Raw genomic sequence first — 12,284 nt, forward strand, 5'->3', positions numbered from 1 at the left:
AATGGGGTGATGTGGGAAGTAGGGTGGGGCCTGAGGATCTTCCAGGCAATTCATGTGACGGGAAGGCTCCATGAGTGTTAAAAATTGGGCGTGATTGGACATTTCCTTAAGGGACTTTCTTTGCTGCGTGGCCATATCCGTTCTCAGTCCTGAGCCCTGAGAGGGACAGCACAGTCCTTGGGGGGCCGTGAGAGGCTCAGCCTGCCCAGGAGTTCCTGCAGAAGCCTGCCATGGGGCCGCAGGTGGTCCCGCCTTCCTGCTTCTTTGAACATCTCTGCTTTAAAAGGCTCTTGAAACTGAATCCTTAAAGAAATAGTGGGTGGACTCCTTGAAGATGCTGGCTGAAGGAGGTCTGGCGGGGGTGGTGGTGGGGAGATGCTGCCCCGGGGGAGGGAGGGGGGCGGACACTGCCCAGGTCCACCCTTGATACCCAGGGTTGGGCTCAGTCAGATTCGTGACTAGAGTCCAAACATTCTGGTTTGTTTACACGTATCAGAAGCAGGGAGAGAAGAAGGTATTTTCTACTATTGCATATGCATGGAAAAGGGCTGTTTGTGCTGGTTTTTTTTTTTTTTCTTTTTTACGTTTGTGGGTTTACTTTCTCCTGAAAAATTGTTTTTATGACACACAAATGTTTATGATTATGATGTTAAAATCTCTTTGGGCTGTGTATACTCAGCTGCCTGAAGCAAGGCTTCTGCCTCATCCGGAATCCCTCCCTCTTCTTTCACCGCTTGTAATCCAGCCCTGTTGATCTGGTTTGGTTCTCCAAGTTTCCCCACTCTACCCAGCCACTGCTCTGGTCTGTGACCTGGTCTCTCCAGCCAGCTAAGCCCTTCTTCCTTATCTTTTTCTATAAGTGCAACAGTTTTCAAACATTTTCATCTTAAATCCCTCCATGCACATAAAATGTACCGAAGGCTATCAAAGAGCTTTTGCTTATGGTTGTTCTCTTTATTGATGTTCCCATAGTAAGAGTGAAACTGAAAATTTACTTATTTTTAACACTTTTATTCATTTAAAACTCAAATCATTCCAAGTTAGCATAAATAACTAATGAGAATAACCCTATTTTTCACAACAAAGAGTTGTAGTGAGAAGGATGGCCTTGTTCTGCATTTTTTGCGGATCTCTTCTATGTCTGGCTTAATAGAAGTCAGCTGGATTCTCCTCACTGCGTACATATTCCCTGGGTCATCACAGCAAGCTCTCAACCTTGTCAGACCCAGCATTCCCTTTTTGTAATGCTTCCTTTATTCTCCCCAAGTGACTCAGTGCTAGAGAATCTGCCTGCAAAGCAGGAGACAGGAGTTCGATCCCTGGGTCAGGAACATCTCCTGGAGAGGGGAATGGCAACTCATTCCCGTATTCTTGCCTAGGCAATCCCATGGACAGGGGAGCCTGGAAGGCTATAGTCCATGGGTCGCAAAGAGCTGGACACGACTTAGTGCCTAAACAACAAGTTTCTTTTCATCAAGTTAAATTTATCAATAACATATACATACTTTGAAATCTCTCAATGTACTGCCCAACTTTTTCTAAAGAAGAAATCAAAGTATTTTACACTACTAGTACCCCAGGACATTTGCAAGTAAAAACTTGCAAAATGTCTTTTGTGTTAATGTGTAAAATGGAGTTTGGTTCTAGGCCCAGATACTTATAAATGGGTTTTTCCCCCTACAGGAATGTCTAGACAGACATTCAAGTCGCTTGGGATGGTTACTTGTATGAGACTGTTCTGAGTAGCCTGTTAAATGCCAGTGGTGCCTCCCAGTGAATGTGACAACCAAAAATACCCCCACGTATTTCTGAACATCTCCTGAGGAGTGGAACATACTTATTGAGAACTGCTGATTAATGGAATCTTGGCTGGGTTAAAAAAAAAAAAAAAAAAGCATTTTATTTTAATGTTGGATGATCATTTTTAAAAACAATTTGTGTTATAAAAGAATTTCAAATTGAGCCAATAATTGCCTATAATCTCTGCATTCAATATAATTAGTGTTGATATTTTGATCCATATTGGCCTTGCCCTTGGTTGTTCTTCTATGGGTAATTTTTCCTATTCAAAACCAGTACCATTTATAAACTGTTTTACTTGGCTTGACACTACTTGATTTTACTGAACTCGATGTCTCTTTTTTAGTAGCAACAAAATCATTTTTATTCTTGGCTTTATTCTTAGCATGTGCATGCTAAGTTACTTCAGTCGTGTCCAACTCTTTGTGACCCCACCTCCCAGGCAAGAATACTGGAGTGGGTTGCCATGCCCTCCCTCCAGGGGATCGTCCTGACTCAGGGATCGAACCCATGTCTCCTGTCTCTTTCGGCTTCTGTCTCTCGCGTCTCCTGCATTGGCAGGTGGGTTCTTTACCACTAGCGCCACCTGGAAAGGTCTGTTCTTAGCGCAGTCTCATGTAGTGTGCAATAGTGCATACATACTCATATCCCTTTGGTGCTGACGTTACACGTGAATGGAGAGGCGAGAACAGAGCATGGACTTGTAGGGAGTTGGGTGGCCTTGACCAAGTGACTTAACCACGAGTATTAGAGATAAGGCATGTGACGTTTCTGTCCCAGGGTGAGTGGAGGTCGCAGTCTGGTGTTTACCAATCTCCAAGTGGACTGCAGGCCTCTGGAGGGCAGGAGGGATATTTTAGACACTATTTTGTCTCTGGCACTGGCTCAGTACCTGACTCTCTGAAGTGATGAATGTGGCAGAAAACTTGGTACTTCCTTGGGCTGTGGTTAGACTTTGTCTCATTTCTATCATGATTATACCTCCATCACAGATAAGCAACTATATTAATAGTTGTTCATTTCAAACGCCAGTAGATCTTGCTCCAGGTGGGCTCATCAGTCAATTCAAGTAACAATGTTTCACATATTTTTGGCACACCTGATTATTGTATTTATGTCTAGGTATGGCTTCAGTGTTGTTATTACACAGGAGTCTGGTTGATTGTTTGATTGTGAGGCCCTGACTGACACATGTAATTAAATGAGTTTGAATTTAGTGTGTTCCTTGAGGAGGCCTAGTGTGTTTACCTCAAAGGCTGTCGAAGGCTTGAAGTGATGTCTCTAGGACTCACTGCTCCCTTTAAGGCATTTCTACAGGTATGGTTTTCTTTCCTTGTTATCTTTTTATTTTTCTTAAATGTTGTTTCCAGCTGTTAAGATTCGAGATCTAGCAGCTCAGTCCTCTTGAATGATTTAATGTGTTACCATTAGGATTTTGAAAGATATAAATTTGAAAAATGATTTGACTGTGTTTGGGAGAGTTTCTGGAGGGCTTCCCATGTGGTAAAGAATCAGCCTGCCAATGCAGGAGACTCAGGTTCAATCCCTGGGTTGGGAAGATCTCCTGGAGGAGGAAATGGCAACCCACTCCAGTACTCTTGCATAGATGCTTCCGTGGATAGAGAGGAGCCTGGTGGGCTACAGTCTGTGAGGTCAGAGAGTCGGAGACAACTGAGCCACTGAGCACGCAACACACACAAGACAGTTTCTGCATACTGAAGGCGCAAAGCTCTATGGGCTGACACAGTGATTCTCCAATTCAAGCACGCATCAGAGTCAGCTGGAGATCTTGATAAAGCACACTGTTGAGTCCTAGCCTGTTGGTTTTTTTAAAATTTAATTTATTTATTTATGGCTGTGCTGTGTCTTCATTTCAGAGCACGGGCTTCTCATTGTGGTGGCTTCTCTGGTTGTGGCTCAAGGGCTCTAGAGTGTGGGCTTCAGTAGTTGCAGTAGGTGGGCTCTAGAGCCCAGGCTCAGGGGTTTGTGGCTCCGTGGTACGTGGGATCTTCCTGGACCAGGGATTGGATCCATGCCTCCTGCACTGGCAGGCAGATTCTTTACCACTGAGCCACCAGGGAAGCCCCCTGCCCTATTTCGTATTCTCTAGGTCTGATGTGGGCCTAAGAATCTGCATTTACCAGCTCCCTGTTTATGCTGGGGCTGCAGGTCTAGGACCAGACTTTGAGAGCCATGGAGCTGAAGCACTGAAGTCCACTAAAGGTAGTAAATGGAAAGGAGGTATGAGATGCAGTGTATTTCATATTTCAGGAGAACCCCTTTGTGCCCTCTAAGCTAGTTGGAATTATAAAGAAAAACTGGGTTTGGTCCATGAAGAACAGGGCATAAACCCTTTAAAACACAGTGAGATCATTGTAACGGTCATTCAACTTCAGATAACAAAAGATTGGAAAACCATCTTTAAGTTTCTTTTACTTTAAAAAAAAATAATAGTGCATATTTATAATGGAACATATGTAAATACAGAGAATTTTCTATTCTAGAAAGGATGAAAATTTTCCCCAATTATATTCTATCACTTGAAATGATCTCCTATTAAATTTTTGCTAATTTTTATTCAATTTATCTTTTATGGGAAGGATTTTTAGTTTTGTTTTCCCCCCAAACAAAGTTTTTATTTTTAAATGCTATATGCTCATTGTAATGAAAGAAAAAGATCGTAAAGAGCAGTTATTTTTTCTAGACACAACCAGTGTTGATTTCCTATAATTTATTGTTAGTGATCTCTTTATATGAATATTCTTATTACTTTGTATTATTCTGACCTTATGATTTAAAAACCCTTATTTTAAGGTACAATATCTTTTCATGTCATTAGATGTGATTCTGAAGCATCTTATAAATATAATTTGTGCCTAAATCTTTCCCATCAACCCTCCAATACCCCTGCCTTTTGGATGAATTCCCTGAAGTGGAATTGGTAGGTCAAAGAGCATGTAAAATCTAAGACGTCCCTGGTGACTCAGATGGTAAAGCATCTGCCTGCAATGCAGGAAACCCAGGTTTGATCCCTGGGTTGGGAAGATCGCCTAGAGAAGGAAATGGCAACCCATGCCAGTATTCTTGCCTGGAAAATTCCATAAACAGAGGAGCCTGGTAGGCTACAGTCCGTGGGGTTGCAAACAGTTGGACACGACTGAGCGACTTCACTTCACTTCACTTGATACATTACCAAATTGTCATCACAAAGAGTTTAGTAATTACTGTCCAGACTCCAAGTCTACACTCATTGCCATTTTCATATTTATGAGCTTGATAGGTGACAAATACTGTCTCCTTATTTTAATTCCTTCTACTGATAAGAAGTTTAGCACTTTTTTTCCATGTGTTAATTGTTCACTTATATTTCTTCTCTTTTGAATTTTCTCTTTTCCTTGTCATGTTTTCTTTTTGGAGTTAATGATTTTTTCTTAATTTGTGTGAGCTCCTTATATAAATATGTAAGGATATTTCCTTATTCCCAATTTTTTATTTGCTTTTAAGATTTGTGATATTTTCTTTTCTAGAAGTATTTAAACATCCCTCCCCTCAATCCACCATTATTTTCCTCTTTTAAGAATTTCTGCCCTTGGTCAAATAAGGAAGCCCTCTCTCACTTAGATTTTATAAATATTAACCTGTATTTTCTTCTTGCATTCTTTCATGGTTTCTTTTTTTTTCCACTAGAATCTTTAACCTATCTGTAATTTGTTTTGTTGTCAACAAATTCTAGTGTGGGTAAATGCATTTTACGTTTTCCTCATTTAATTTTTCGGCCACACTATGCAAAATTAGGCAAATTTAGTTTAGCCAGTTGGAGGTAAGCATTGAGTTTTCACACTGCTCTGTGGGGCATTGGGATTTCAGAGAAGACTTGAAGGGTTTGCCATGGGAATAGAGGTATGAGAGATATGTGGATATTTCCAGCTCCAACTTCTCCCAAGAATATATAGACTTCAGTGGCCAATGAGGCACCTATTGGGCAGATCTTCTTGGGCACCTAATTACAGGCTCTTTAAAATTAACATGATCAAAACAATTCTTTTTTGTTTTTGATTCATTTTATTGAGACATAGCTGGTTTACAGTGTCGTGTTAGTTTCGGGTGTGCAGCACAGTGATTCAATTCACACATATATGATAGTTTGCATCTGCTAATCCCAAACCCCCAATCTGTCCTTCCCTCCCCCCCATCCCCTGGCAACCACAAGTCTGTTCTGTATGTCTGTGAGTCTGTTTCTGTTTTGTAGAGAAGTTCTTGTGTCATATTTTAAATTCTACGTGTAAACAATATCATACGGTGTTTGTCTTCCTGGCTTCACTGCTATGGTAGTCTCTAGTTGCACCCACGTTGTTGCAAATCGGCATTTCCTTCCTTCTTATGGCTGAGTGAGAGTCCATTGCATAAAGGTACCACATTTTCATTCTTCTGCTGATGGGTGTTTAAGTTGTTTCTGTGTCTTGGCTATTGTAAACAGTGTTGTTGTGAGCACTGGGGTACAAGTATCTTTTTCTCTGGATAAATGCCTAGGAGTGGGATTGCTGGATATATGGTAGCTCTGTTTTTAGTTTTTTAAGGAACCTCCATACTGTTTTGCATAGCAGCTGCACCAAGTAACATTCTTACCAACACTGTAGGAGGGTTCCCTTTTCTCCATAGCCTCTCCATTTTGGTCATTTGTAGACTTTTAAATGAGGGCCATTCTGATTGGTGTGAGGTGGTACCTTACTGTGGTTTTGATTTGCATTTCTTTAATAAATAGAAATGTTGAGCATCTTTTATGTGCCTACTGACCATCTGTAAAAACAGAATTCTTGATGCTGTCCCCAGTCTAATCTGTACACTCTAGACCTTTCTGTCTTGTAAATGGTGCCCTCATCCACCCCATTATACACCCAGAAACATCACAGCTCTCCTTGATTCCTCTGTCTTCTGTGTACTGTATATATCTATTCCATTGTTAATTTCTGTGGGCTTTCTGTTTAAAATATATCCCTCTTGTTTCCACTGTTAAAATGTTACTCCTGGCCACTGCTGTATCTCAGATGAATATCTGCCATGATCTCCTCGCTAGTTTTCTTGATTCCATTCTGCCTGCGTGGAATCTGTTCCACACGGCAGCTTCTGCACTGTAAATCGGGTCAAGTTGTTCCCTTGCTCAAAGCCTTTCAAAGCCTTCCCATTACACTTAAATCCAAGCCTTGCTTGAGGACAGGCTTGTATTCTGGCCTCCGTTGCCTTTCCAATTTCCTCTGTTTCTACACTCCTTCGGTTCCCTTTGCTCCAGCTGGACTGGCCTCTTTCTCTTCCTTGGATAGGTTCTTTTCCTTCCACAGATCTTTGCACTGACTTAACCTTCTCAGAAGCGACCCCTGTTCTTTTAAGAGAGGTCCCCCTTGACTACCCAAGCACACAAAGAAATCCCACATACCACCTCCAGGCATCATCTGCCTTGTTCCCCTACCTCATTTTCTTAGTGGTTCTGTATGTGTGAAACGGTCATATTTTTTATTTTCCTTATTAGCTGACTCCCCATTCTCAGGTGTAAGCTCTCTGGGGTCAGAGACTCTGTTTTGTTTCCGATGCCTTGTGCTTGGCCCAGGGCCTGGCTCGTGGTGCTCCTTCCTGGTGGGATGTAGCCATTTGTGAATCCACTCCCAGCCTGTGTTCTTTCCTTCAGTCAGTTGGTTCAGTTGCTCAGTTGGGTCCAACTCTTTGTGATTCTATGGACTGCAGCACACCAGGCTTCCTTGTCCATCACCAACTCCCAGAGTTTGCTCAGACTCGTGTCCATCAAGTCAATGATGCCATCCAACCATCTCATCCTCTGTTGTCCCCTTCTCCTCCTGGCCAAAGTATTGAAGTTTCAGCATCCGCATCAGTCTTTCCAATGAATATTCAGGACTGATTTCCTTTAGAACAAACTGGTTTGATCTCCTTGTAGTCCAAGGGACTCTCAAGTGTCTTCTCTAAAACCACAGTTCAAAAGCATCAGTTCTTCTGCACTCAGCTTTCTTTATAGTCCAACTCTCACATCCATACATGACTACTGGAAAAACCATAGCTTTAACTAGATGGACCTTTGTTGACAAAGTAACGTCTCTGCTTTTTAATATGCTGTCTAGGTTGGTCATAGCTTTTCTTCTAAGGAGCAAGCATCTTTTAATTTCATGGCTGCAGTGAAATAAATAAAGTCAAAATAAAGTCTCTCACTATTTCCATTGTTTCCCCATCTATTTGCCATGAAGTGATGGGACTGGATGCCATGATCTTTGTTTTCTGAATGTTGAGTTTTAAGCCAACTTTTTCATTCTCCTCTTTCACTTCCATAAAGGGGCTCTTGAGTTGTTCTTCACTTTCTGCCATTAAGGTGGTGTCATTTGCATATCTGAGGTTATTCATATTTCTCCTGGAAATCTTGATTCCAGCTTGTGCTTCTTCCAGTCCAGTGTTTCTCATGATGTACTCTGCATATAAGTTAAATAAGCAGGGTTACAATATACAGCCTTGACATACTCCTTTTCCAATTTGGAACCAGTCTGTTGTTCCATGTCCAGTTCTAACTGTTGCTTCTTAACCTGCATACAGATTTCTCAGGAGGCAGGTCAGGTGGTTTGGGATTCCCATCTCTTTCAGAATTTTCCACACTTTGTTGTGATCCACACAGTCAAAGGCCTTGACATAGTCAATAAAGCAGAAGTGGATGTTTTTTTGGAACTCTTGTTTTTTCAATGATCCAATGGATATTAGCAATTTGATCTCTGGTTCCTCTGCCTTTTCTAAATCCAGCTTGAACATCTGGAAGTTCACGGTTCATGTACTGTTGAAGCCTAGCTTTGAGAATTTTGAACATTACTTTGCTAGCATGTGAGATGAGTGCAATTGTACGGTAGTTTGAACATTCTTTGGCATTGCCTTTCTTTGAGATTGGAAGGAAAATGGACCTTTTCCAGTCCTGTGGCCACTGCTGAATTTTCCAAATTTGCTGATATATTGAGTGCAGCACTTTCACAGCATCATTTTTTAGGATTTGAAATAGCTCAGCTGGAATTCCATCACCTCCACTAGCTTTGTTTGTAGTGATGCTTCCTAAGGCCCACAGGACTTCCCATTCCAAGATGTCTGGCTCTACGTGAGTAATCACACCATTGTGGTTATGTGGATCATGAAGATCTTTTTTGTATAGTTCTTCTGTGTATTCATGCCACCTCTTCTTAATATCTTCTGCTTCTGTTAGGTCCATACCATTTCTGTCCTTTATCCTGCCCATCTTTGCATGAAGTGTTCCCTTGATATCTCTAATTTTCTTGAAGAGATCTCTCAGATCAGATAAGATCAGTCGCTCGTGTCCGACTCTTTGCGACCCCATGAATCGCAGCACGCCAGGCCTCCCTGTCCATCACCAACTCCCGGAGTTCACTGAGACTCCCGTCCATCGAGTCAGTGATGCCATCCAGCCATCTCATCCTCTGTCGTCCCCTTCTCCTCCTGCCCCCAATCCCTCCCAGCATCAGAGTCTTTTCCAATGAGTCAACTCTTTGCATGAGGTGGCCAAAGTACTGGAGTTTCAGCTTTAGCATCATTCTTTCCAAAGAAATCCCAGGGCTGATCTCCTTCAGAATGGACTGGTTGGATCTCCTTGCAGTCCAAGGGACTCTCAAGAGTCTTCTCCAACACCACAGTTCAAAAGCATCAATTCTTCGGCGTTCAGCCTTCTTCACAGTCCAACTCTCACATCCATACATGACCACAGGAAAAACCATAGCCTTGACTAGACGAACCTTTGTTGGCAAAGTAATGTCTCTGCTTTTGAATATGCTATCTAGGTTGGTCATAACTTTCCTTCCAAGGAGTAAGTGTCTTTTAATTTCATGGCTGCAGTCACCATCTGTAGTGATTTTGGAGCCCAGAAAAATAAAGTCTGACACTGTTTCCGCTGTTTCCCCACTATTTCCCATGAAGTGGTGGGACCGGATGCCATGATCTTCATTTTCTGAATGTTGAGCTTTAAGCCAACTTTTTTACTCTCCACTTTCACTTTCATCAAGAAGCTTTTCAGTTCCTCTTTCTGCCATAAGGGTGATGTCATCTGCATATCTGAGGTTATTGATATTTCTCCTGGCAATCTTGATTCCAGCTTGTGCTTCTTCCAGTCCAGCGTTTCTCATGATGTACTCTGCATATAAGTTAAATAAACAGGGTGACAATATACAGCCTTGATGAACTCTTTTTCCTATTTGGAACCAGTCTGTTGTTCCATGTCCAGTTCTAACTGTTGCTCCCTGACCTGCATACAAATTTCTCAAGAGGCAGATCAGGTGGTGTGGTATTCCCATCTCTTTCAGAATTTTCCACAGTTTATTGTGATCCACACAGTCAAAGGCTTTGACATAGTCAATAAGGCAGAAATAGATGTTTTTCTGGCACTCTCTTGCTTTTTCCATGATCCAGCAGATGTTGGCAATTTGATCTCTGGTTCCTCTGCCTTTTCTAAAACCAGCTTGAACATCTGGAAGTTCACAGTTCACATATTGATGAAGCCTGGCTTGAAGAATTTTGAGCATTACTTTACTGGCGTGTGAGATGAGTGCAATTGTGCGGTAGTTTGAGCACTCTTTGGCATTGCCTTTCTTTGGGATTGGAATGAAAACTGACCTTTTCCAGTCCCATGGCCACTGCTGAGTTTTCCAAATTTGCTGGCATATTGAGTGCAGCACTTTCACAGCATCATCTTTCAGGATTTGGAATAGCTCAACTGGAATTCCATCACCTCCACTAGCTTTGTTTGTAGTGATGCTTTCTAAGGCCCACTTGACTTCACATTCCAGGATGTCTGGCTCTAGGTCAGTGATCACACCATCGTGATTATCTGGGTCGTGAAGATCTTTTGTGTACAGTTCTTCTGTGTATTCTTGCCATCTCTTCTTAATATCTTCTGCTTCTGTTAGGTCCATACCATTTCTGTCCTTTATCGAGCCCATCTTTGCATGAAATGTTCCTTTGGTATCTCTGATTTTCTTGAAGAGATCTCTAGTCTTTCCCATTCTGTTGTTTTCCTCTATTTCTTTGCATTGATCGCAGAAGAAGGCTTTCTTATCTCTTCTTGCTATTCTTTGGAACTCTGCATTCAGATGTTTATATCTTTCCTTTTCTCCTTTGCTTTTCGCTTCTCTTCTTTTCACAGCTATTTGTAAGGGCTCCCCAGACAGCCATCTTGCTTTTTTGCATTTCTTTTCTATGGGAATTGTCTTGATCCCTGTCTCCTGTACAATATCATGAACCTTGTTCCATAGTTCATCAGGCACTCTATCAGATCTAGGCCCTTAAATCTATTTCTCACTTCCACTGTATAATCATAAGTGATTTGATGTAGGTCATACCTGAATGGTCTAGTGGTTTTCCCTACTTTCTTCAATTTAAGTCTCAATTTGATAATAAGGAGTTCATGGTCTGAGCCACAGTCAGCTCCTGGTCTTGTTTTTGCTGACTGTATAGAGCTTCTCCATCTTTGGCTGCAAAGAATATAATCAATCTGATTTCAGTGTTGACCATCTGGTGATGTCCATGTGTAGAGTCTTCTCTTGTGTTGTTGGAAGAGGGTGTTTGTTATGACCAGTGCATTTTCTTGTCAAGACTCTATCAGTCTTTGCCCTGCTTCATTCCGTATTCCAAGGCCAAATTTGCCTGTTACTCCAGGTGTTTCTTGACTTCCTACTTTTGCATTCCAGTCCCCTATAATGAAAAGAACATCTTTTTTGGGTGTTAGTTCTAAAAGGTCTTGTAGGTCTTCATAGAACCGTTCAACTTCAGCTTCTTCAGCGTTACTGGTTGGGGCATAGACTTGGGTTACTGTGATATTGAATGGTTTGCCTTGGAAACGAACAGAGATCATTCTGTCGTTTTTCAGATTGCATCCAAGTACTGCATTTCAGACTCTTTTGTTGACCATGATGGCCACTCCATTTCTTCTGAGGGATTCCTGCCCGCAGTAGTAGATATAATGGTCATCTGAGTTAAATTCACCCATTCCAGTCCATTTCAGTTCGCTGATTCCTAGAACGTCGACGTTCACTCTCACCATCTCTTGTTTGACCACTTCCAATTTGCCTTGATTCGTGGACCTGACATTCCAGGTTCCTATGCAATATTGCTCTTTATAGCATTGGACCTTGCTTCTATCACCAGTCACATCCACAGCTGAGTGTTATTTTTGCTTTGGCTCCATCCCTTCATTCTTTCTGGAGTTATTTCTCCACTGATCTCCAGTAGCATATTGGGCACCTACTGACCTGGGGAGTTCCTCTTTCAGTATCCTATCATTTTGCCTTTTCATACTGTTCATGGGGTTCTCAAGGCAAGAATACTGAAGTGGTTTGCCATTCCCTTCTCCAGTGGACCACATTCTGTCAAATCTCTCCACCATGACCTGCCCGTCTTAGGTTGCCCCATGGGCATGGCTTAGTTTCATTGAGTTAGACAAGGCT

General features: G+C 41.9%; 1 protein-coding gene across 8 annotated transcripts in view; it reads left to right on the top strand.

The window, feature by feature from the left end:
• ITSN1 (intersectin 1) overlaps positions 1–12,284 on the top strand; it is a 243,741-nt gene that overhangs the window by 31,827 nt on the left and 199,630 nt on the right. The window contains exon 1 of one of the 8 annotated variants that reach the window (XM_086413815.1): positions 140–350. The exons of the other annotated variants lie outside the window; for them this stretch is intronic. The gene's annotated coding sequence lies outside the window, so the exon portion shown is untranslated. Of the gene's footprint in view, positions 1–139; positions 351–12,284 lie in introns of those variants that run through there. 8 annotated transcript variants of the gene reach the window in all.

The sequence above is a fragment of the Bos grunniens genome, chromosome 1, assembly GCF_055505025.1.
Source record: "Bos grunniens cultivar Pamir isolate PY7600 chromosome 1, Bosgru_T2T1.0, whole genome shotgun sequence".
NCBI classification, from domain to species: domain Eukaryota; kingdom Metazoa; phylum Chordata; class Mammalia; order Artiodactyla; family Bovidae; genus Bos; species Bos grunniens.